Genomic DNA, 22,988 nt, shown 5'->3' on the forward strand with positions numbered 1-22,988 from the left:
CAATTTTATTTTTCACCGAAAACAAAAATAAGCGAAGCATTCTTTTCTCTCACCTGTATTGCAGACAGATACCGTGGACGTAAATTGGAATGTAAGTCGAATTAACTTCCAACAACTCTGTACGTTCTCCAGTGGAACGTTTTAGCATAGGCTCACCTTTCTGTCGTTAAGGTTTATCGCCCCCGCCAGGTGCGAGCTGCCCGCTTTCAGCGCTAGTAATATGCGCCTCGCACGAGCTGGTCGCAGCTGCCTATAGTGTCGGTAACGGTAATGGCACAGTGGGAAAGGCATACCTCGAACCGCTCTAGTATTTGAAGCATTGTTCGGATAGACTCTTTTGTACAGGACGCTCAGCGATGGATTCGTGGCCCATGCTGCATTGAACTCTCAAATAGCAAACCCTGAGAATCATATTTTCACGTTCGCGTTTCAGCTTATGTGCTGATGGTACGCCTTTGATATCATTTTCGAAAAACGCCCTCAGTGCGTCGTGATCACTACGTTACAATGTGTGTCACGCTCGTAAAGCAGACAAATCGCAGGCCAGTATACGAAGCAGAACGTGAGATATATAGACGTCGTCAGGGCGCTTAATTTTTTTCCTCGACGCCGCAGCCTGAGAACGACCCTCTCGGTATGCAGCCGTTGTTTTGTAGGGCAGCGATCGGAGCGGTTGAACCAGTTGAACACCGGCCGGAGTGCTTTGCGTAAATGCACTTAAGGTTGTATGCCACGTTTGTCGAACTTGTCTGCGCTTGTATGTAGGTATATGATGGAAAGCAGCACTCCAACCTTAGTGCTGTCATCTCTTTAGGGCATCATTGTAGCCGTCTTCGTTACTACTCCTGTGTTGACTGACGATATAATGGTCTACGGGCACTCTCCACTGAAAACGATCCCCACGTTTCGCAAGCAGCATTTATCTTGTCACAGCAAGTGCTGGCGCTGATGAAATCACATAGCCTGTATACGGCATACCGCTGGGATCAGGGCTCCTGGGTCCAGGAGTCACATGATCGAGGGGTTCTGGGTTTTAGTTTTCGGCTCTGCATTTAGTGGAGAATTTCCTTGGCTTTGCCTTTGTTTTCTTTCTTTTTCTCTCTCTCATTCTATGTCTATTAATTCGCCAGTGGTGACTAACGATGTTCGACGAGACCATCGTGATTAAAGTTACTTGCGGGCAGGAACAGTAACACAATGGATAATCTGTGTTTGCGCGCCCGTGCTGTGTGTTAGCATCTTCCTTTCTTTTTCCTTCTCCTTTCTTTTCTTCCTGTTTTTTTTAACCTTTTCGCCTGTTTCGGCTTTGCCACAGACAAAGTGATTCCTCGGCAAAGACCTGTGCGAAAACGAGGTCCTGCTGTATTTCCCTAGCCGCCATTGACTGCCAATGCTAGATCGCGCAACATTGCCGACCTGCGGCGTGTGTAGGAGTTGCGCACTCACCAGCCAGATGCGGCTGTTAAAGCCTTGCCGTCGCCGATATGAGCGCGGCAGGCTTTCAAGTGCGGCGATGTGCCTCTATGCATATAGCACCTGCCTGTAGATTCCTGGCACAAAGGTCGGCACACGGAAAATGGTGATGATACTTTTCCGTCGCTCATACATTTAGTTCAGCTTTTGTCTATCCTGCCGCGAATTGGTGTCATTTCTTCGGTGACCAGTATTTCGAGTGTAACGGCCCTCTGACAGCCTGTTAACGGCATGCGTTCCCGACTGCGATGGTGCACGGGGGAAGGAGGGGGGCTCATATAGAAAGAGAGTGAGAGAAAAAATAAAGGACGTTGTGGTTTGAGCGTGAATAAACGGAGATTATATGAAAGTTAATGCCTATAGTAATGTATGGAAGACTGTTGCCATCATAGGTGAAACTTAACACAATGTGAGTGCTTTCATATGTTTTCAGACAAACATTAAACCAGTTTATGTAAAAACGTTCTCTTGCAGACTGTTTGCCCGCATTTGGAGGGAAAATGTCGGCTATTAGCCACGGTTGCACTGGTCTACGTAGCAGAAAATGAAAACCAACATTATATATCTTTTTTAATTTCCCGTTCAAACCGTAGCCACGGTATGGCAGTGCGACGTGGTGTGTTTCAAAATATTTAGGGGTGGTTGGGTAGCTTTTGGTGCATAAAATGCTCTCAAATTCTATACGTTGAGTCTTTTGTTCATTTAGAACGCAGTGTATACCCCCCTTGCTCGTCGACAATCTATCAGTCACTGGTCAGTAAACGCTCTTAAATATCCGTGACGTCACGAGGCTCCATTGCGGAAACCTTAAAGTACAGCGTAACCATCCGTCTTTCGCTTTTGCGTCGCCCTTCTGACCTACAGCAACCCTGCGCATACGCTAAGACGACAGCCATTTCAGTAACGTAATTTGCCAGTCCAGCTTACCTTTGTGGTGTGCCTCTTTAGTGTGTCCCATTAATGTACGACGAGCACGCAAGGCTGAATCGTTAGCTCAAGGAAACGCGTATGTGTGGGTCTTCTTTCTCCGCAGTGAGCGGAGTTTCGACCCCGGACTCGCAGCGCCGACGTCTCCGTTTCGCGGAGGCGTGCCCTGAATATCGCTTCGTAGTTCACGACCCTGCGGGCTGGCTGCTCGCGGCGCGGTCATTGACCCTTCGCGCTAAGAGCCGCGTCATCAGAAAATATGCTATAACACGTAATTGAAAGAACCGCAGCGTACAGTATTCGGACCACGCGCAGACACATGGACGTTACGAGTGGCTGGATGTGGTCTACGCCGTACTAAAGGTCAAGAGCACGCAGTGAACCTATAATATGCCAGGTGTTCTGTTTTCTTTGTTCCCTTCTTTCTTAGTCTTTCTTCTTTCTTCGACGGGGAGGGGGGGGGGGGGGAGCGGGGCTGCGCCAAATTTAAAGGATTGCATTTGGCAGAGATTGCAATTCTAACCCTTGAGCTAAATTGTTCGATGAGGCGGCCGTTACACCTACGAAATTTCAAATCCTTAATTGAATAAATTATATAATTGTGCTAATGAGCTTTTCGATTATTTACGGCGCGTATTTCAATTTATGAATTGTAGCCGGTGAGGTCGCTAGACGTATCCACTTGGAACGAATTCTCAGGACTACACCTGTTTCCAGATATTAATTTTCAATGTGCCCGACGAAATGCATTGGCGTTCCAGTTATATTTTTTCCTTCAGTGCATAATATAACGTTTTCTTAAAAAAGTGAGTGGAACAGGGGTGCATTTTTACCGCACGTTTGACGGCGCGCATCTCGAAACCGGTGCCATCCTCAAAATTGGTTCCAACTCGATATGCCTTGCAAACTCACTATGGAAATTTCGTAGGTTGCAATGTGTGCCATAAAGTAATTAATTAATAAATTAATTAACTTAATTACGATAATTGTTTAGTTAAGCTTTGTGATTTCTCATGGTAGTAATGGTCGCCTCATTCACTAACTTAGCTCAACGGTTAGAATCGTGCTATCTGCCACATGCAATTAAAAAAAAATTTGTGCAGCTAAAAAAATGAAAAAAGAAAATACTAGATGCGCACACAAGCTGGTTGCCGAAGATTTCGTTGAGGCGGCATTTACATTTTGTCTATAAATTTTGACCTGTGAGTTGTTGCCACATACGCGTACTTTTGTTGTGTTTTCGTCAAAGTAGGACTTGAGCCACATAGCCACGACACTTTATTTGTAATGCGTGCCCGAGAGTGAACGCTATTATGTAGTAACCACAGTTATATCTTTAGCGACTGCACTCGCATCGCAGCACTTCTCATACTGTGAGGAATGTGCGTATATCGCAGTCCCCGCCGCGTTGGATCATTCGTTTGATCCAATGCTGCTCCCCCCCTCCCCCCCGCTCCTCCCCCCACAGGCTGGGTTCGTTACCATGGTTTCGCCGCGGGCGTTTTAAGTTGGCATTACCTCGGTTGCGCCGCGGGCGTTTTAAGTTGGCATCGCCTAGAATCGAGGTCTCTTCAACGCTCACCTCGTAAGGCGTTAAGGTGTTTTCGGGGGACCGCACAGAATATTTGTGACTCAATCCTACGCCCAGTTCTCGTGAGTGGGTGCGCTGAAAGAGCGACGCTATAAGAATCGTTCTGGAAACAGCCTCGCTACCCGCCAGCACCCCCCCCTCCCCCAATATAGGCCTACTTCTTAGAGAAAGCAATGGGACGAAAGGGGCGGAGACGGGGGGGAGGGGGGGAGGCTGAGGGGAATGGTTGCCTAATGACGTCACGTCGTGGCGCGCTGAGCTAGAGGAGCCGTGTCTCGTTGTCGATCTGCTTTGCGGCCGTATATAGGGCGCTGGCGCGACGCCGCCGTCGTAACCACTGGCTCACTTCGGGGCTGCGCGCTCCCCTGGGTTTTCCGCACTTGGCCGCCGCAGGGTTAAAAAGATTGCGGTGGTCCTCGCGAGCCTTACCAGCTCTTCTGTCCGCCCCCAGCGAGGCTAGACTGAACGCTCGTCCTTGTTTGTCGGGCAGTGTTAGACGTTCTCATCTCGGCGCTTCCTAAAAAGCACGTCGCTGCCCTCTCGATTTGTACTTGCTCCACATTGTGGCCTCCTGGGATGTTCGGTGCCTCAGGCCCCCCGCGCGACGGCTTTTAAAGACGTTTTTCTTGCTCAACAGCCTACCTTATTGGGCACTAATGGTTAGAAAAGTGCAAAAACGCAAGTCCTTTGCTTCGAAGTGTGCTTTTAATTTTTAAGTCGTCCTTATAAAACAGTATCCTACCTACACGAACGTAAGAATAAGCAAGAGAGAACTAGACGCTGAGAGAAAAAGAAAGAAAAGAAAAGAGTACACGCACAAAATGCGCTACTTAATTGCAACAGCTTATTATTGTGGCCCTGTGATTGCTTTATAGCTCGTAACTAGTAAGAATCAGCTTACGAGAGAGATCGTTTAAGCGGAAGCTGTAGCGAAACTGGGTTACAGGTGTGTGAGCATGCCATCGAAGCGGCGAAAGAGCTGGCTTTTTCCCAGGGTGCCAGCACCTGTTAAATTTGATAAATTTGTCACTTATGTTGTGGTTTTCGTGTTCACAACATTGATACACAGATTTAGTAGTGTTATTTGACATTTTCCCTTCTTCGCCCCAAATGGACGCCAAGTCAAGTACTCTGTTTAATAATAAGTGGTCTGCGTAACTCACAATTTCTTTATAAATAATAAGGACATCCGCGAGGAGCTTAGTGTCACATTCAATGTTTGCAGTAATGCCGTTAATTAATATTGAAAATAGAAATGGGCCCAACACTGAGCCTTCAGGAACTCCAGAGGGGACAGCTACAGGCCTGTAAGGAGTTCTATCAACTATAGCATACTGTGTTCGATGCAATCAGAAGTTTTCTACCCATTCAGTTACCTGACCATCCCCGATCGTATGCTGTAGCCTCAAGTTTTGCAACTAATTTAACATGGCTTATCTAATCAAATGCATTACTGAAGTCTAGAAGGATCATGTCTGTCTGGCTTCGATTGTTTATGTTCAGTGCAAGGTCATGAACCACTTCGCTTAGTTGTGTGACCGTTGATAGGCCGCTTCTAAAGCCGTGTTTTTGAGGTGTTAATATATGTTTATGCTCAAGAAATATAGAGATGTGTTTGAAGATAATATGTTCTATTATTTTACAAGGTGTACTCATAAGTGAGATTGGCTTGTAATTAGAAGGTTCGTTGATGTCACGGGATCTATGTATAGGAATCACGTTCGCTTTTTTCCAGTCATCTGGTAGTTGTGCGGATGCGAGTGATGCGGTATATTATGGTAAGGTATTGGCTACATCATTCTGCGTACGCTTTTAAAAATCATTCGGGATATTACTTGGCTCATTAGCTTTTTGATTTCGAGATTAAGCGGTAGATTTATGAACGCCGGCATTAGTTATGTTTAATGAATCGATCAATTTAGGAGAACAGGGTAGGGAGGGAAGCCATTATCTGTAGTGAAAACTGAAAAAAAAATTATTGGATGTGTTCGCTCTAGTCGTTTTTTCTTCTAGAGACCGTTCAGGTGACGCACTTGAATACGGGTGAAAGTTTCTCCAAAACCTGTGTGGATTGTTGGTAATGAAATCAGGGAATGTTTTGCTGATGTAGTGATGCTTTGCTTTCCTTAAGTTTCCTCTGAAGTCGGTGAGAACGGAGGTCAATCTATCTTTTAGAGATAGATTCGGCCCTTATTTAGTTTAATAGTATGTCTAAGTCTTTTTACTTTACGCTTTGCTTGAAGGACCCCGCGCGATATCCATGGGTTTTTCTTTCTTGGTTTGCAACGGTTCCATGGAATGAAGTGTCTTGTGCAAAAATGTAGTACGATTGCCTTAAATTGATGCCGCAAATTGTTGACGTCACAACACGTTTTCGAAGCTGCTTGGAGAAAAAAAAAACATCAAATTGGTGCGCTAGGTGCCTTCTAGAGATAGCTTACATTTAGGTATGTCGCGGTCCGATATACCACCGATAATAGCCATCTGAATTGCGTGAAGTGGGGAAAATTCTGTATCCTCCTGGCTTGCCCAACTCGATGAAATACGTCGCGGTTCGGATTACCACGATCAGTTACTATACAGCACTTCATATGAATTAAGGCAGCTTTATTTTCTATTACCCTTCAACGGGCGCTGCAGCTGCAATGTTTGTTATTTCGTGTTCGCAGGTGTCAATCATGGTAGCCTGTGGGAGCCGACTGTTGGTCTGACACCAGCTGTGCCGATCGCACTTCTCCGGCTGAACATACGGACAGCGGCAATTTCGAGCGGGTGAGTATCGGAAAGGCCTAATGCGCCCTTGTCCGCGCTGGAACTACCTTCCTCGCTGGAGCGCGGCTAAGGGAGCTAACCTCATTTCTCATAATATGTAAGACGTACGTCGTCTCTGAACCATCCTATATAGTCTCGGTCGAACAGGACATATCGGTCTCGTGGGTAGCTGATGCGGCGTCATTTGCTGAGGCTTTAGACTCGTCAGAGGATCTTTGGCGCGTCGGTGACGATGCATGCGTGCAGCTCCGGTGGCGACAGCTTCCCTTTCCCTGCAGATGCGGTTGGTACTGCCAAATCGTTTGAATGTAGTAATAATAGCAATAATAGTAATAAAAGGAAACGTCAGTGCATGGGAAGGACTCTATCTTACAATTTATTTCTGTATATAAGGTTGTTTTTTTTTTTTCGCGGCTTTTGACGTCACAGCGGCGGGGTCAACCGACTGAAGTAGCCGCCATGTTGTTCATCCCTTCGCTCGCGCTCTAAAGCGGAGGAGGACTGCCGCAGAGGAAAGTGACCGAACTGATGTCAGCCTTTGAGCCTTCAGTCTATCAAAGCGGCTTGGCAGGGCTGTACCGAAGTTGGAGTCACGACTGGCTCGACCAATAAGAGCCGGCAACCCGGGCTTGCGGCTGTGCCCAGCAGCTCGCGTTGGAAAGAGCAGTCGACAATTGGCGAGCTAACATTGGCGAGACGACGAGTGCGTGAGAGCCCAGGAGATCCTTTTCGAAGAATGTGCACCGGGTTTGGTCTTCGCCGGAAAGCCTGTGACCACGCCGTCGACTGAAACGAGGGAAATGAAAAAAAGAAAGAAAGACCGGTACTGAAACACACTCTCAGAAAAAAAAAAAAGAAAGGAAGGAAATAAAAGAAAAAGAAATGTCATAAGGCATTGAACGGCAGCCGAAAGGTGGGGTGGCACAATATCGAAAATTGAGCCCGCTCCACCGGCTGTTGAGGTTTACCGGCGTGCTTTGCTGCGGGGAAGCTGAAAGGTTCTAGAAAAGCAGGTGGGAAAGGAAAAAAAAAAAAAAAACGCGTTGCGGCTTAAAATGAACAGAACTAGTTGGAGAAGTCCCAATATGAGAGAAACGGTTGTGCAAGTCTTTTTCGCGCCGCGAGTCTGTAAGCTTCGAGCGCGTCGATATTTGCCAGTATTTTTGAGTAAGCGTCTCCTGTTTGAAGATCAGCGCTTTATTCACGGTGCTGTTTTCGCGACTGCTTTCTACTCCTTCCGAGTATATCGCCGTGGACTGCTCGGCAATGCACCGCAAGATGTTTTTCGCCGTGCCCACGCTTGATGTAATAATACCAAGTGGTGAACCGGGCCGAACTTACTGCACCGAATAAATATTTGAAGAGCTACAGGTTCGCTCGAGTACTGGTGTCGTAGATCGTAGAAAACTAGCAAATAGAACTACGCTCAGAGAACGTGTGCGCACGAAGTGACTGCGTTATAAATATTGGGTGTCTCGACTGCTGTTTTCCCGACCTCCCTTAGGGGCGAATGTGGGATGCTCGCTTTCACTGTTACGGAGAGAAGCGTTTCGTTGGAGACGAGTTTGTCATCGCTGTCTGCTTTTTGTGCACCGTTCGTTGAGACGTTGTAGCAACGTAATCCCTGAGCCAACGCAGAGAAAGAAAAAGAGGGAGCTCGATCACCCCTTGCTCGCATTGCGAGATGAAAACGTGTAGGCTCTTGACGCGTGCAACTGTATACCAGCCAGACTTGTACGTAACGAATTGCGTGCAACTAATTACTTGTAATCGATTGCATTGTTTGGTAATTTTGTAATTGATCGCTTACTTTTGTCGGCAACCAATTACATGTAACCAGTTGCATTATTGTCGCCGCAAGCACTACGAGGCGACGCAGCCTTTGCGGTATCGAGAACGGCCGTGGTCGTGTCACGCAGCAATCTCGCGGATCCCCGTGTTCGGTCTGGCAAACCGGGCCCCCAGTGTTTCTTTCCTCGTCCGGACGGTACCACCACATGCTGGCTGACCATTCCAACTGGCGCTGCCATGGCTGGATAGCGATGGCCACCCTTTTTAATTAATATATCTGTTTACAATACCTCAAAGGCCCCAGTGAAGGGGGTTTTGCGTGAGGGGAGCGCAGTGGTGCGAGCAGATGGCGGGTAGGCAATTGATTGATTGATTGATTGATTGATTGATTGATTGATTGATTGATTGATTGATTGATGCAGTCTGAATTGCGATGGACTGTTTTGATGGCTGGAGTACAAGGTGATGCGTAATGGAACTTGTGGAACAAGCGCATTCGTAATGAAAGCCTTGGGAGGTTAGCACGTGCCTTTAGTACGGTGATACTTGACTGATATGAGTCATCTGAGAAAATGCATCGTTCTGCACGGTTTTGTGCAGATTCTAGCGTTTTATTAAGGTTACATTGGTGAGGGTGCCACACAGCGTATGCGTATTCGAGTGTCGGTCTGAGTAATGTATGATAGGCGAGTTGCCTGACGGGAAGTAGGTGCTGCATTAAGGTTACGACGTAGACAACCAAGAAGGAGGTTAGCTTCGTTAGTGGCGTGCACTGTGTGAAAGCTGACGTTAAACTGACGCGTTATAGCAGACGAAAAACTAACGCCTAGATACGCAAGTACTTGCAGATGAGATTTCGCATTTGAGAATGAGATATTTTGGCATTGAGTAGCATTGCTGGCGATGAAAGGAAAGCAGCGATGTGTTGCTTGTGTTTAAGAACATCTGCCACTTGCTACGCCAGGTTTCGATTTGACGAAGCTGAGTTCATAATAATAATACTTGGGGTTTTACGTGCCAAAACCACTTTCTGATTATGAGGCACGCCATAGTGGAGGACTCCGGAAATTTTGACCACCTGGGGTTCTTTAACGAAATGCGAAATGCGAAAGCACACGGGTTTAACGAAATGCGAAAGCACACGGGTGTTTTCGCATTTCGCCCCCATCGAAATGCGGCCGCCGTGGCCGGGATTCGATCCCGCGACCTCGTGCTCAGCAGCCCAACACCATAGCCACTGAGCAACCACGGCGGGTGCTGAGTTCATCGATTTGATGAACTGCGGACGCTGTTCCCACGCATTCAACCACGTATAATTTTTTTCAGCTTTTCGTTGGCTATGCCGGTAGCGCCTTCTCCGATCTCCAGCAACCCCTGCGCTTCGTATCGGACCAAGACGCGAGCGTCGCGGCATTGAGTAACCACAATAATAAGGATAATGGGTAAGGTGTTCGCGCGTTACAACACCGCCCTTGCCCCCTGCGCGCGCACTTTGAGCGAGTCTTCAGCGTCAAGCCTGGTGGCTTCGCAAAAAGTAAGAAATAAAAGAATGGGAAAAGGAAGAGAGAAGATGACAGGCGGAAATTTTGAAAGCCAGTTGTTGCTGAAGACTACCAGTGACGGGCTGCAGTGGACGCATTTAAATAGCGAGGCCAACTCTTTCTATTTAGTGTATTAATGCAGTGTTAATAAAAATGGGGAGAAATGTAACGTGAAATTAATCGAGTGCTCTTTAGTAATTACTCAATTACTCTCGATGACAGTAATTGGTACCTGTAATCAGTTACATTTTTAATGAAGTAATTGTTATTGTAATCGGTTTCTTTTTTTTTCTGTAAAGTGTACAAGTGTGATACCAACCCCTGAAAGTTCCATCTATGCAATAATAAGACGCTGTATACCTTATAGTAAGGCGTGTAAGCAGCTCGAAATAGTGCGTTACCAGTTGAAGCGTTCCTCGTTTTTTCATTCCCGTAATTAGAGCAAGTAAAAATGCAACTTTCGATAGTGCCGAAGTCAAGCACTCTACACAAACATGGTGTTAATTTCTTTCGAGGAAAAGGTCGTCTGCCTAAGCGTAATTTAAATCTGTCCCTTTTGTCAATGTGCTTCCAGAAATAGCCATTTGTCTAATCACAGTTTCAGCGATAATAATAAAAAAGAGAATAAAACTTGGTTGTTGAAAGCCATAGCTGTTCGTATAGTTATCCGTCCAGAAAATTTCTTTGGGGCCCATTCGGTTGATCTGGACTTCGTGCGTACTTAAAGTTCAGTCGTTTTTGCACTGCTTTGTATCGCATCGCAGTTCATAGGAGCGCCATTTGGTGCTGCCCCCAGTTTGGGATAATTAGTCTGCACATGTATATAATCTCTTCGAAGCGAATACGAGACTTCTTGAAGAAATGCAAGATGAAAAGCTGACGCCTTTCCCTGTCGGGGATAACTTAATTCAGAGCTGCTTTGAGGTCGTGCTCGTTGCGACTTCTGGCAGCACAGTTACTTTGTGTGCAGATTTATTGGAACAGTTTCTATCCATCTCTGTGACAAAAGAATACGTCGCGCCTTGTGGAAAGCCTGCGAAAAGAAGTTTGTGCAATCGTGAAAAGTCGGTAGCATAACTGAGCCCTTAGGCGTGTTTGCTTATACGTCGTATACTGAATATCCAAAAGTGCCGAACTGCAACACAATTCTGAGCGCGTCCGTGGCTTCCTCGAGTCAAGCTCGCTTGAAAAAGAGTCATGCGTGGGTCATGCATGGAGCTGCGTGCACGTATGCACTACGCCTTCATCTGGTCGCTGCCGATGAAACGTTTATTCTCAGATCTCTAACCGTCGTACATCCGATTGTGAACATTGCATAGCTGTCAGATAACCGGTAAAGATAAGCCTGTGTTCTAAGCGTATATGAAACGCTCACCGACAGAAGGAAGCAGGTTTGCCAACGTGCGTGCGGCCACAATTTGTAGGGCCGGTGTATAATGAAGGATTCATTTTGGCCTGTTGTATTCTTTTTTATGGCGATACCAATTACAAAAACACTCCCGGCGCATTTCTGCCGACGCCGTAAGGTTCCTTATAAAGTCCAAGGGCGATAAAGTCCGTCCCTGCGCGCCATATGCTCTATGTGTGAGTGAAAGCGTGTGAGGGCGCAAGCGCGCCTTCTTCCGTCGCGCGCAAGGCTCCGGGGGCGAGGGTAGGCTGCGGCGAGTACAGAGTCCGCACTGCGCTGTGTTTTTTTTTTTTTGCGGATTTGTTCGCACTGAAGCGAGCGGCAGCACGAAGGTCACTTCCCTCGCTGCTGCTGCCGCGCTTCCTCACTCCAGCGTTTTGACAGCGAGTTTCCGCGGTCATCGAGTGAGTTGTGGTCATGTTTGCTTGTGCGCGCGTGGCACCGTGCTTGTTAATTTAGTTAGTATGCCTATGTTCACAAATTTATACGGCCGATAAAACTACTATCATTACTTCGTATAGCTGTCCACTAATTTGCCATCGCAATCTATGCTTCGGCTTTCGGGTAAACCTGCGACTTTTTTATCATCCACTGTTCGCGTGGCCGGCGGTTGATAACGTCCGAGGAGTGCCACTATTACCACTGACGAAGCGCGAAAAGGAATACCATTGGAATAGAATCGTCGCGTTATCCCGGTGTAGCTTTCGATTCAAACGCGAGGGCGTCAGGCGTTCGACATCTCCGGAAGGAGAGCGTTGTGCTGCTGGTGTAAGTTTACGGCCGAAGCTTCTCGAACTAGACGTGCAAGGTGAGCTTGCTGCCCAGTGCACCGCCAGCGCGTCGTGAACTGCCGAGTAGCGCTGATGGAGCGAACGTGTATGACGGTGCAACGCTCTCCTGCCGCGCAGTATCAAAAATAGCCCGCGCTCGGATCGTCAGGGCGCGATAAGATCGGACGCCCACGTACGCAGCCGCGAATCATCCAACTTTCGATTTTCGGGGAGAATTGGTTCCGCGGAAAATAGAAAGTGGAAATTCAATATGGTCCAGAGCAAATAGAGTTAAAGTAGGTGGACTCAAAATAAAGAAACGAGAAAGAGGACGGCACAGTGAAAGAGCGAGCGAGCAGAAGGGTGTTCTGTGCACGCCGGGCCGTTTTCGATATCGATACTGCGAGCCCAGCACCACAATGCGTGGGCGGCACACACTGAAATGCGGCGTTCGCCTGAGGCTTTATGGCATATTATGTTTCGGGAGTAGTCCTGTACGTACGGCCAAGCTCGGCGGGTAAACTTTCCAACATTATGTTTTCTCTCCCCCTGTGTCGTTTCTCCGTTTTATTTTCAAAGAAACCATTCAGCCTGCATAAAAAAAAGAAGAGAAAAAAGAAAATGAGCAACTAGCAAAAGTAACGAAGAGGAATGCCGCAATGTGGGTGCAGGACACTGCACAAGTTCCTTTCTGGTCGGTTGTTTAAATGTGCTTGTTCGTAGGTTGCATTGAACTCGTATCTCTGGAAGGAGCTGCTCAGTTCCGTGGAGGTGAAAGAAAAGGAGAAAGCCCTAAGAATAAACGAAAACAAAAAAGACTGGAAAACTAAAGAGATTTATTCTGATAAGCAGTGTAGAGTGCACAGAAGGAAACGCGCATCACAGCGCAACATTTTTTTAGCTGTAGTTGAGATCGCAGTTTCACTTCGACAGACCGAAAAAAAAAGATGCTAACAACCTTTACTGTAAGTTCATCACAGTTTTTTTTTTTTTTTCTAAAACTGTTGGCAAGAGCACACGCCAGCCAATAAGTGGTTGCCCAAAACGTGACAGCCCTGACGTGTTTCCAGTTCTCGATAGGCTTCAGGCACACGCAGTCAGCAAAAGCACAGCCTTCGAGATCTGTTATCTAGGGAGAACCGTCGCTAGGGCGTGGATTTTGACACCACCTATTGACATCTACGTGTTCGTTAGCGAAGGCGGCCAGCCAATGGAATACGGCTCTTACAAATTAAAAGTGTTGTGAATTCGGCCCCTGTTGCGCAGTTTGATGTAACAGTGACCGCATGAGTTAGATTCGAAATAATATGAACCAGTTATTACATAGAATACGTCACATATCGAAATCTGAAAGCGTGGAGTGACACGTTTGTATTGTGTATACGGTATAAGATCAACAACGCATCAACTGCATTCGTGACCGAAAGTGTCACATATAGGAAGCAAAAAAAGGTACAAAGACTTCCTTTCATGCAATATTAGCTTAACATACGATATAGTTATTAGGCTTGAAAAAATTACTCAGTAGGAAAACGTGGCAGATCAAAAGCCATTTCACTGCGATATACCTGCAACCGCACTATTTGCACAGCTTCCCCGGCGTTACCTATGAAGTATGAAACGGTGTATGCTAATAGCCGCCGTTTTCTTTTCCTCGCTCTCCTTTCTTTTCATTGTTTTCAAAACTAGTTGATGAAAAAGGCATCCAAATTACTCCTGACCATGGGGGGTCATCAAATGTATCCGTATTTAATACAGTAGCTGCTACAATCAGAACAAAATAATAAGAGGAACAAGGCGCAGGTTTGGGTGCCTGGTTATCATGATAATTTATAAAGCAACAATTCGCGGTGAAATGGACCATTAACAAGATGCATGATTATGCGCATTGTAAGGATTGGGGTCGGGCATGAAATAAATGGTGGCTGACCCATGCCGTCGTCCGACTCATCCACGTTGAGGACGTTGTTGACGGGAAGGACTTGTTCTCATCGAGAACGATGAATATGAGATTTATTTGCAATATCTGCATGAAGGGTGGAGAACGTTACAGTTCATGAGTCTAGCATGACTGAAAGAAAATGCACACTGAAAAGCCGGAAACGGCTGCTTAAAAACTCTCTGTCCTCCCTAGATCCCTAGGTGAGGGAAAACTGCCGTTCAACCTTCATCCAATGGGAGCGTCCAAAGACATCGTAGTCGACCCGCCATTGAGGAGGAGGGTTTACACACTCACTTCCTCACTTTGGTTTTAGTGAACACACCGAGGGGAGTGAGTCGTCTTAGACAGGTGTTGATACGCTTGACCCAAGCAAGTGCCTCTTGACCCCAGAGCTGATCCCGCAGCTAGCCGTCGCGTCTGTCATTTGACTGTGACGACTTCTGGGGCCCGTGAGAAAGCACCGCAAGATGCCCTTTTCCCGGAGTTCCCTTGCTCCAAGTAGACCGTGAAGGCGACAGCGAATCAACCAACAATACATGGTCCGCCGGACGTGGCTAGACTCGCTGGCGCCGGCAAAGGTTCGAAGGTCGCTTCTCCGAAGATCGCTACTCCCACAGGTTGATCGAAACAATTGCAGCGGGCCGTGAAACGCTTGCAGTTCGCTACCCCTACAGGCCGATCGCAACAGCATCAGCTACTATCAAACAAGTGCGAGTTTTCTTTGAAGGCGGAGTAGTGGAAATGTCGTTTTTTGTTTTGTTGTTCTTGTAGCATGTGATTACGAGTAGTGGACATAATTAAGTACGTATTTAATTAAGAATGAACTAACCAATTAATAATTCGACTTTTAACAAACTACTTCAGGCCCAATGCTTTTGTATCTTAAAGCCGTTCGGGTGTTTAATTGAGGCATATCTGTTTAGGACAGGAATCCTGAGACTTACAGCAGTTCCTAGTCATTATTCCTCAAAATTTGTCACGCAGTGTACTTCTTCGCGAGCTTGAAGAAGACATACCTCCATAACATATAGTATTACAGCTTCTCCGTATAACGTATTAACCATTCACGGAATACCGGAGACGTGGACGGCAGTAAGAACGCCCATCTGCCAATACTTCCATAAGAACGGTAATAGCGGCCTCTTGTGAACGCTTTGTCCGGCAATCTGTTAGAAACGTTTTTATATTTTTTTAGTGTTTTGGTGCAGTGATATAAAATAAGAAAAAGAAGACTGTTTCTTGACAATTACGTATCTGCAAACACTTTACACCAGCAACTAAGTAGAATGCCGTTGGTAACTGCAATATCAGCTCTGTCCCCTCTGTTTAAACGGAGCGTTACACGATGTCGCCGCCAATGCGGATGCTCTTTTTGGCTGCTCACGTCTACGTCTCCGATAACCCCGTATTCCGTGAAGGGTAATTCATTATACGGACCAGCCAAAACTCTGTATTGGTGCAAATCTGAGGATTCCCACAAGTACGTGCATTCAGTCACTCACTTGCAACAAGTGTCCTAATATAATTGGAAAGTCAATTAGTGAATAATATATAAGAAATATTCATCACACGTTTGCTGATATGTCCGCCGCCACGGGTGCATTGCCGTAATAGTCAGGTATGCGTGTTCTTAACGTTTCAGCCAACCGGGTTAAGTTACCGCCAACCTACCCTCCTCCTCCGCGCTTCTCTCTCGTTCACCCTCTCAGCTTCCGGCGTCAAGCGGAACTTGCGTAGTTACAGCTTTTGGTTTTAGGCGGGAGCGACGTCACTGCTGACTAACGGTACGAGCGTACAACAAGCGAAACTTCAGGTACCGGAAATCCCTAGAGCGGAACGGCCCGTAAAAGAAACCACAGAAGCGGAAATTGCGGAAGCGGAACTGGTATGAGCGACGAATCAGGGAACAGCGGCGCACATCAAAGGTTGGTGCTACTTGGAAAAAGCGGCGCTGGCGCGTGGATGGAGGGGCTTTAGTTAACGTTACCGTACACGCGCCAGTGTAGGCATAGACGTTAAAGTAAAGCCCCTCAGTGTAGTGGCTTTACGTAAAAGGGTGCAGGGCCGCACGTGGTGACACGTTGTGACGTGCTCGATTAAAGCGCGCCAGAACTCATTGCATTGAGCTGCTATATTCCACTTCCGGGTGTAAAACCGTAAGCGTCCTGGCAATGGTGAAGTCCCTCAGCAACTTCTGTTCCGTGAGTGCAACACGTTCTTAACGAATTCTTTACTACCACCTCTGCTGCTCCCGTATACGTCTCCTGTTACCGCGCTCTCTGCGCATGCGTATCCTTTAACAGGCTGCTATTTGGATCCGACTGCTGGTACGATCTGTTGGGAACTCGGCGCTGACGCCCGTGGTTGTACCTGGGTCGCAAGCCCCAAGGGTAGCGTTGGCCTGGCGGCCTGGGGTACAACTGCAAGCATCCGGAGGTCCCGGCAAAGCATGAGTCGACAGGTAACAACGAAACAACTTGTTTATTTTAACATCGCAAAGAGTTGGCGGTCAGGTTTGACCGAAGTAGAGAGACGGGAGAGCACTTCACTCAACGGAAGAAATCGGAGCCCTCTTCTGGCGTCCGGGGGCAGCTGTTTTTATACTCTCGCAGTTGAGGGCAAGAAGGAACCCCTCAAAAGACGAGCACGTGAATGTACAATGGGCTAATGGTGACGCACACTGTCGTAGCGACGCCGTAGCACCATGTCGTGGCGCTGCGCACGATCTCGTAGCACCTGGTCGTGGCGCTGCGCAGCACACTGTCGTGGCGCTGCGCAGCACACTGTCGTGGCGCTGCGCAGCACACTGTCGTGGCGCTGCCGGTCGGACACAATGACTGTAACGAGAAGATGGTCCCTGCTTTGGCATCGCCTGTTTCGGGCACAATGACTGGAACGAGATCCCTAGGCGGTCGCATCGCCGCAGACGCGCCTGGAAACACCTGGCGATGAGTGTTGCGGTGACGACGATCGGGCCAAAATGTCCGCCGCCCCGCCGCCGTCGCGCCGGCAAAACCACGTGTCGCAGGCGAAACGCAACAGACCGCCCCGCCGGGGAAAGGAGATCCCGATGGACAGGGGACTGCATCCGCTGTCCGGAGGGATGTCGCTCGATGATGCTCATAACCGAAGTCGGGCGTCCCTTGACGTTTCTTGAGCGCAGCGCACAGAGAAGGCCTCGTTCTCTCGTTCAGGTTCGCACGGGACACTGCAAAGTGACTTCGGGAGAGTTCACATTTTTGTTCTCGTTCCCGGCAAGCGTTAGAACTACGCTGAAAACTCAACCGCTCAGTCAGCAAGCACGGCACAACCCTCACTAAGCCCTGCCAGGCTCTTTCCCCTTTTTATACCACTGCCTAGTTCCTTACAGTAGTCTAGCATCACTCAGAACGCGTCCACAAATTGAAAAATTGCACTAGAAAGCATATCATCACTTTGAAACACTAAACAAAAGCAATATGTTAAAAAAAAATCCTGCCTCAGGAAGAAAAACATCAGTAACAAACAATTTTGAGGCTGATTCCTACGTTAGGGGCTCCGACTTAAGCCATCGGCGTTACCGTTGAGACTCCCCTTTTTGTAACGCACCTCAAAGGAATATTGTTGTAAAGCGAGGCTCCAGCGCAGGAGGCGGCCATTTTTGGGAGAGATGGTCTGCAGCCATTGGAGAGGGCAGTGATCTGTCTCAATGATAAACCTCGAGCCGGCTAGATAGCATGACAATTTCTGAACGGCCCACACGAGACATGCACACTCTTTCTCGGTGGCGCTATACGCCTGCTCACGACTGGTCAGCTTACGACTAGCATACAGGACGGGGTGTTCTACTTCTCCATTTTCCCGTTGGCACAGTACAACGCCCATGCCTCGCTCACTAGCATCGCACTGAACAATGAACCCTTTTGTATAGTCTGGCGATCGTAGCACAGGCTGGCTTGTTAGGGCACTCTTTAGGGCGCTAAAAGCTCTTTCCTTTGTCTCGTCCCAGACGACTGTTTGAGGCTCTGTCTTTCTTAGAGCATCCGTCAGGGGAGCCGCAATATCAGAGTACCTAGGGATGTACCTCTGATAGTAGCCGGCGACACCCAAGAACGACCGAATATCGGTCTTTGTGCGCGGTTGCGGAAAGTCTCGCACAGCGGCCACTTTTATTTCAGAGGGGCGGCGACGACCCTGACCAATCACGTGACCGAGGTAGACAACCTCGGCCTGTGCTAACTGGCACTTAGGAGCCTTTACTGTCAAGCCTGCTTCGCGCAGGCGGGTTAGCACTGCCCGCAAGTGTGTCATATGCTCAGACCAGGATGCGGAGAATATCGCTACGTCGTCTAGATACGGTAAAGCGAATTCTTGCTGTCCCCGCAACACTTTATCCATGAGGCTGGAAAAACAGTATGGCGCGTTCTTCAAACCAAAACTCAACACTTTAGGACGGAATGTTCCCATTGGTGAAATGAACGCCGCATACCTACTAGCCTCTTCTGTAAGTGGAACCTGCCAATAACCCCTGACAAGATCTAGGGTGGAAATAAACTGAGCGCTACTAACTTTCTCAAGGCGCTCCTCGATGTTAGGGATCGGATAAATTTGATCCTTAGTGATGGAATTAAGCCTGCGGTAGTCGACGCAAGGACGAGGTTCCTTGCCCGGTACCTCAACTAAAATCAAAGGGGAGGTATAATCACTCTCACCTGCCTCAATAACACCGAGCTGTAGCATTTTCTTTACCTCAGCCTCCATAATATCGCTCTGGCGGGGTGACACCCGATACGCCTTGGATCGTACTGGCTCTGTGGAGGTAAGTTCTATATCATGAGTAAGTACAGAAGTCCTACCAGGCCTCTCAGAGAACAGACCTTGAAACTCTTGTAATAGCTGGTGTAGTTCGGTTTTCTGCTCAGGCGACAGCGGTGCTTTACTGATAAGGTCACTAATGACTTGACCGGTGTCTTCCCTGTTCGTCACTGAGCCTAGTCCCGGAAGCTCGACCGGAAGCTCTTCAGGAACGTTTACCATCATGCACACCACTGCTTCCCTTTGTCTATAAGGTTTGAGCAGATTACAGTGGTAAACTTGCTGTGCTTTCCGCTTTCCTGGCAGACTTACCACGTAGTTAACGTCCGACAGTTTCTGAACAATTCGTGCTGGGCCCTCCCACTGCACGTCTAGTTTGTTGTTTAGCGATGTGCGCAATATCATGACCTCATCGCCAACCTCAAAACGACGGGCCCTGGCTGTCCGATCATAATAAACCTTGGCCCTCTGCTGGGCCTTTGCCATTGCTTCACCTGACAACTCCTGTGCCCTTCTTAAGCGTTCGAGGAGCTTAAGCACGTACTCCACCACGACTGGGTCGTCGCCCCTACCTTCCCACGATTCTCGAAGCATGCGAAGCGGAGATCGAAGCGAGCGACCGTACACCAGTTCAGCTGGCGAAAACCCCGTAGCCGCATGCGGCGCGGTCCTTAAAGCAAACATCACCCCAGGCAGACACAGCTCCCAGTCAGTTTGATGTTCAAAACACAAGGCTCTCAACACGCGCTTCATGACGGAGTGGAGCTTCTCAACGGAATTCGACTGTGGGTGGTACACTGAGCTGTGTAGCAGCTTTACCCCACACCTTTCGAGAAAAGTTGTCGTCAAAGCGCTAGTAAACACTGTGCCCTGATCTGATTGAATTTCTGCAGGAAAACCAACTCGCGCAAATATGGACAGTAGTGCATTAACTATCTCAACTGAGCTGAGTTCTTTAAGCGGCACTGCTTCAGGGAACTTTGTCGCTGGGCAGATCACAGTCAAAATGTGTCTGTACCCCGTGGCTGTTACCGGCAGAGGTCCCACTGTATCAATAACGAGCCGTCTAAAAGGCTCCGTAATGATAGGTACCAATTTCAACGGCGCCCTCGATTTGTCCCCTGGTTTGCCCACCCGCTGACAAGTGTCACATGTCCTCACGAAATGGTCTGCGTCCCGAAAACACCCTGGCCAATAGTACTCTTGCAAGAGACGGTCCTTAGTTTTCTTAACTCCTAGGTGTCCGGACCACGAACCCCCATGTGACAAGCGCAACAGATCCTGACGATAGCATTGAGGCACGACCAGCTGATCGAACTCCACTCCTCGGCGGTCTAGATACTTCCGGTACAGGACTCCACCTCTTTCCACAAAACGCGCAGTTTTCCTGGCGATACCTTCTTTGACATTGCAGCGCACGCTTTCCAGGCTGCCATCCTTTTTTTGCTCGGCTATCAAAGCCGTCCGGCTGACTTTTAGCAACCTATCAAGTCCGTCTGACGTAGGCGCGATGAGCAAATCAGTAGATAGCTCTTCTAACTTTCCCGCATCGGGCGTTTCCTCTCCAGTATCTGGCGCCTTCAACGCTACAGACTCAATTTTATTCTGTTCGGGCGTGCTCTGAATATCAGCTTGCTGCGCCTCTGACCCTTTTTCGTTGTTTGATAACGTCGGCCCCGCAACTACCGCCTTTGCAGCGAGCTCCCGAACCTTCGATCTGGTTAAGGCCTGAACACTAGCTTCACCAAACAAAAGCCCCTTCTCGCGCAGGAGGTGATCGGACCTGTTTGAAAATAGGTACGGGTACTGGGGTGGCAGCATAGATGACACTGCCGCCTCCGTCTCAAGCGCTCCGAAAGGTCCTTCAATAAGCACTTTTGCTACCGGCAGACACACGCTATGAGCTTCCACGGCTTGCTTGATCCACGCGCACTCGCCCGTGAACATATGGGGTTCTACGTAAGACGGGTGAACTACATCCATCGTAGCTGCGGAATCGCGAAGCACTCGGCACTCTTTCCCGTTTACGAGGAGGTCTCGCATGTAAGGCTCAAGAAGCTTCATGTTCTCGTCAGTGCTGCCTATTGAAAAAAACACAACTTTTGGTGTTGTTTCCGGACACTGCGCCGAAAAGTGACCCGGCTTCTGGCACGTATAACAAACGCCCGCTCGCCTCATCTCGAACCGCTTTCTGCGTTCGGCTTCGGCTGCCGTCTCTTTACGTTTGGTCGGATTGCTTTCACTCGCATCCTCACTACGCGTGTCCCCCTTAAATCTCATGGGCGTGAACCTTGGCCTCTCAGACTTGGAGCCAAATTCACCCTTTTGACCGTCCTTAGCTCCGCGAGCTCGACGCGTCACAAACTCCTCGGCTAGCTCAGCGGCTCTAGCCACCGTACTCACGTCTGGCCTATCCAAGACCCAGTATCGCACGTTCTCCGGTAACCGACTATAAAACTGTTCTAGCCCGAAACACTGCAGAACTTTATCGTGGTCACCAAACGCTTTCTCTTCTTTGAGCCACTCCTGCATGTTCGACATAAGCCTATACGCAAACTCTGTATATGACTCACTTTTGCCTTTCTCATTTTCCCGAAACTTCCGACGGAACGCTTCCGCAGACAGCCGGTACTTTTTTAGCAGACTCGATTTTACTTTGTCGAAATCCTCTGCTTCCTCTCTATCCAAGCGAGCGACTACGTTGGCCGCCTCGCCGGGTAACAAAGTGAGCAAGCGCTGTGGCCACGTTTCCCGAGAGAACCCCTGCTTCTCGCACGTTCGCTCAAAGTTAACCAGGAACAAACCAATGTCCTCTCCAAGCTTAAACGGCCGCATCAGGTCAGTCATTTTGAACAATACTCGTTCTCCTGCACCGTGTGCCTGACTTCCATTACGAGCGCGTTCCATCTCTACCTCGAGACGCTTCATTTCCAAAGCGTGTTCGCGCTCTTCTTTTTCTTTCTGCTCTTTAAGTTCGCGCTCCTGTCTTTTTGACCTCTCCTCAATAGTCTCAAGGCATTCCGACAGCTCGTCATCCTCAGCCTCTAACTCAAGAATAGCCTTTAGCAGTTCAGGTTTTCTGAGTTTGTCCGAGACATCCAGACCCAACTCTCTTGCAAGCTCCAACAATTTCGGTTTGCGCAACGACTTCAAATCCATGGCTGCTCTGAATGCTGCTTTCTCTACTGCTTACTATTGTCTTGCCGCAAACTAACCCGGCAGCAACGACAACCACAATTACCAGCTCTGTTTCTAACACTAACAAAAGCCTGGCAAAGCTCAGAAGAAGAAAGTCCCGCACTCACCAAACCTCGCAGGCAGGAATTCCGCGCAGTCGTTCCGCTGCAGGCAACCAGTCGTCACACAGGGCTCGTTGCACTGCTCCCGGATCGTCGTTGAGCTGCTCAGCATACTGTCAACTGCATCTCTTTGCTGCTGGCCTCCGTTGTCGCGATCTCGCCGCTGGCAGACCGTTGTTTGAAGTCGTAGGCGATCTCACCGCTGGCAACCAGATATTTGAAGTGGGAGGCGATCTCACCGCTGCCAACCAGATATTTGGATCCGACTGCTGGTACGATCTGTTGGGAACTCGGCGCTGACGCCCGTGGTTGTACCTGGGTCGCAAGCCCCAAGGGTAGCGTTGGCCTGGCGGCCTGGGGTACAACTGCAAGCATCCGGAGGTCCCGGCAAAGCATGAGTCGACAGGTAACAACGAAACAACTTGTTTATTTTAACATCGCAAAGAGTTGGCGGTCAGGTTTGACCGAAGTAGAGAGACGGGAGAGCACTTCACTCAACGGAAGAAATCGGAGCCCTCTTCTGGCGTCCGGGGGCAGCTGTTTTTATACTCTCGCAGTTGAGGGCAAGAAGGAACCCCTCAAAAGACGAGCACGTGAATGTACAATGGGCTAATGGTGACGCACACTGTCGTAGCGACGCCGTAGCACCATGTCGTGGCGCTGCGCACGATCTCGTAGCA

At 48.5% G+C, this 22,988-nt stretch overlaps 1 protein-coding gene across 2 annotated transcripts in view; it reads left to right on the forward strand.

Moving 5' to 3' along the window:
* The window catches only part of LOC142575565 (phosphatidylcholine:ceramide cholinephosphotransferase 2-like), a 276,015-nt gene that overhangs the window by 106,667 nt on the left and 146,360 nt on the right, over nt 1–22,988 (forward strand). Inside the window, exon 2 of one of the 2 annotated variants that reach the window (XM_075685027.1) lies at nt 6,661–6,763. The gene's annotated coding sequence lies outside the window, so the exon portion shown is untranslated. Of the gene's footprint in view, nt 1–6,660; nt 6,764–22,689; nt 22,715–22,988 lie in introns of those variants that run through there. The other variant, XM_075685050.1, reaches the window with a different exon arrangement.

Source organism: Dermacentor variabilis, chromosome 1 (genome assembly GCF_050947875.1).
Source record: "Dermacentor variabilis isolate Ectoservices chromosome 1, ASM5094787v1, whole genome shotgun sequence".
Lineage (NCBI taxonomy): Eukaryota > Metazoa > Arthropoda > Arachnida > Ixodida > Ixodidae > Dermacentor > Dermacentor variabilis.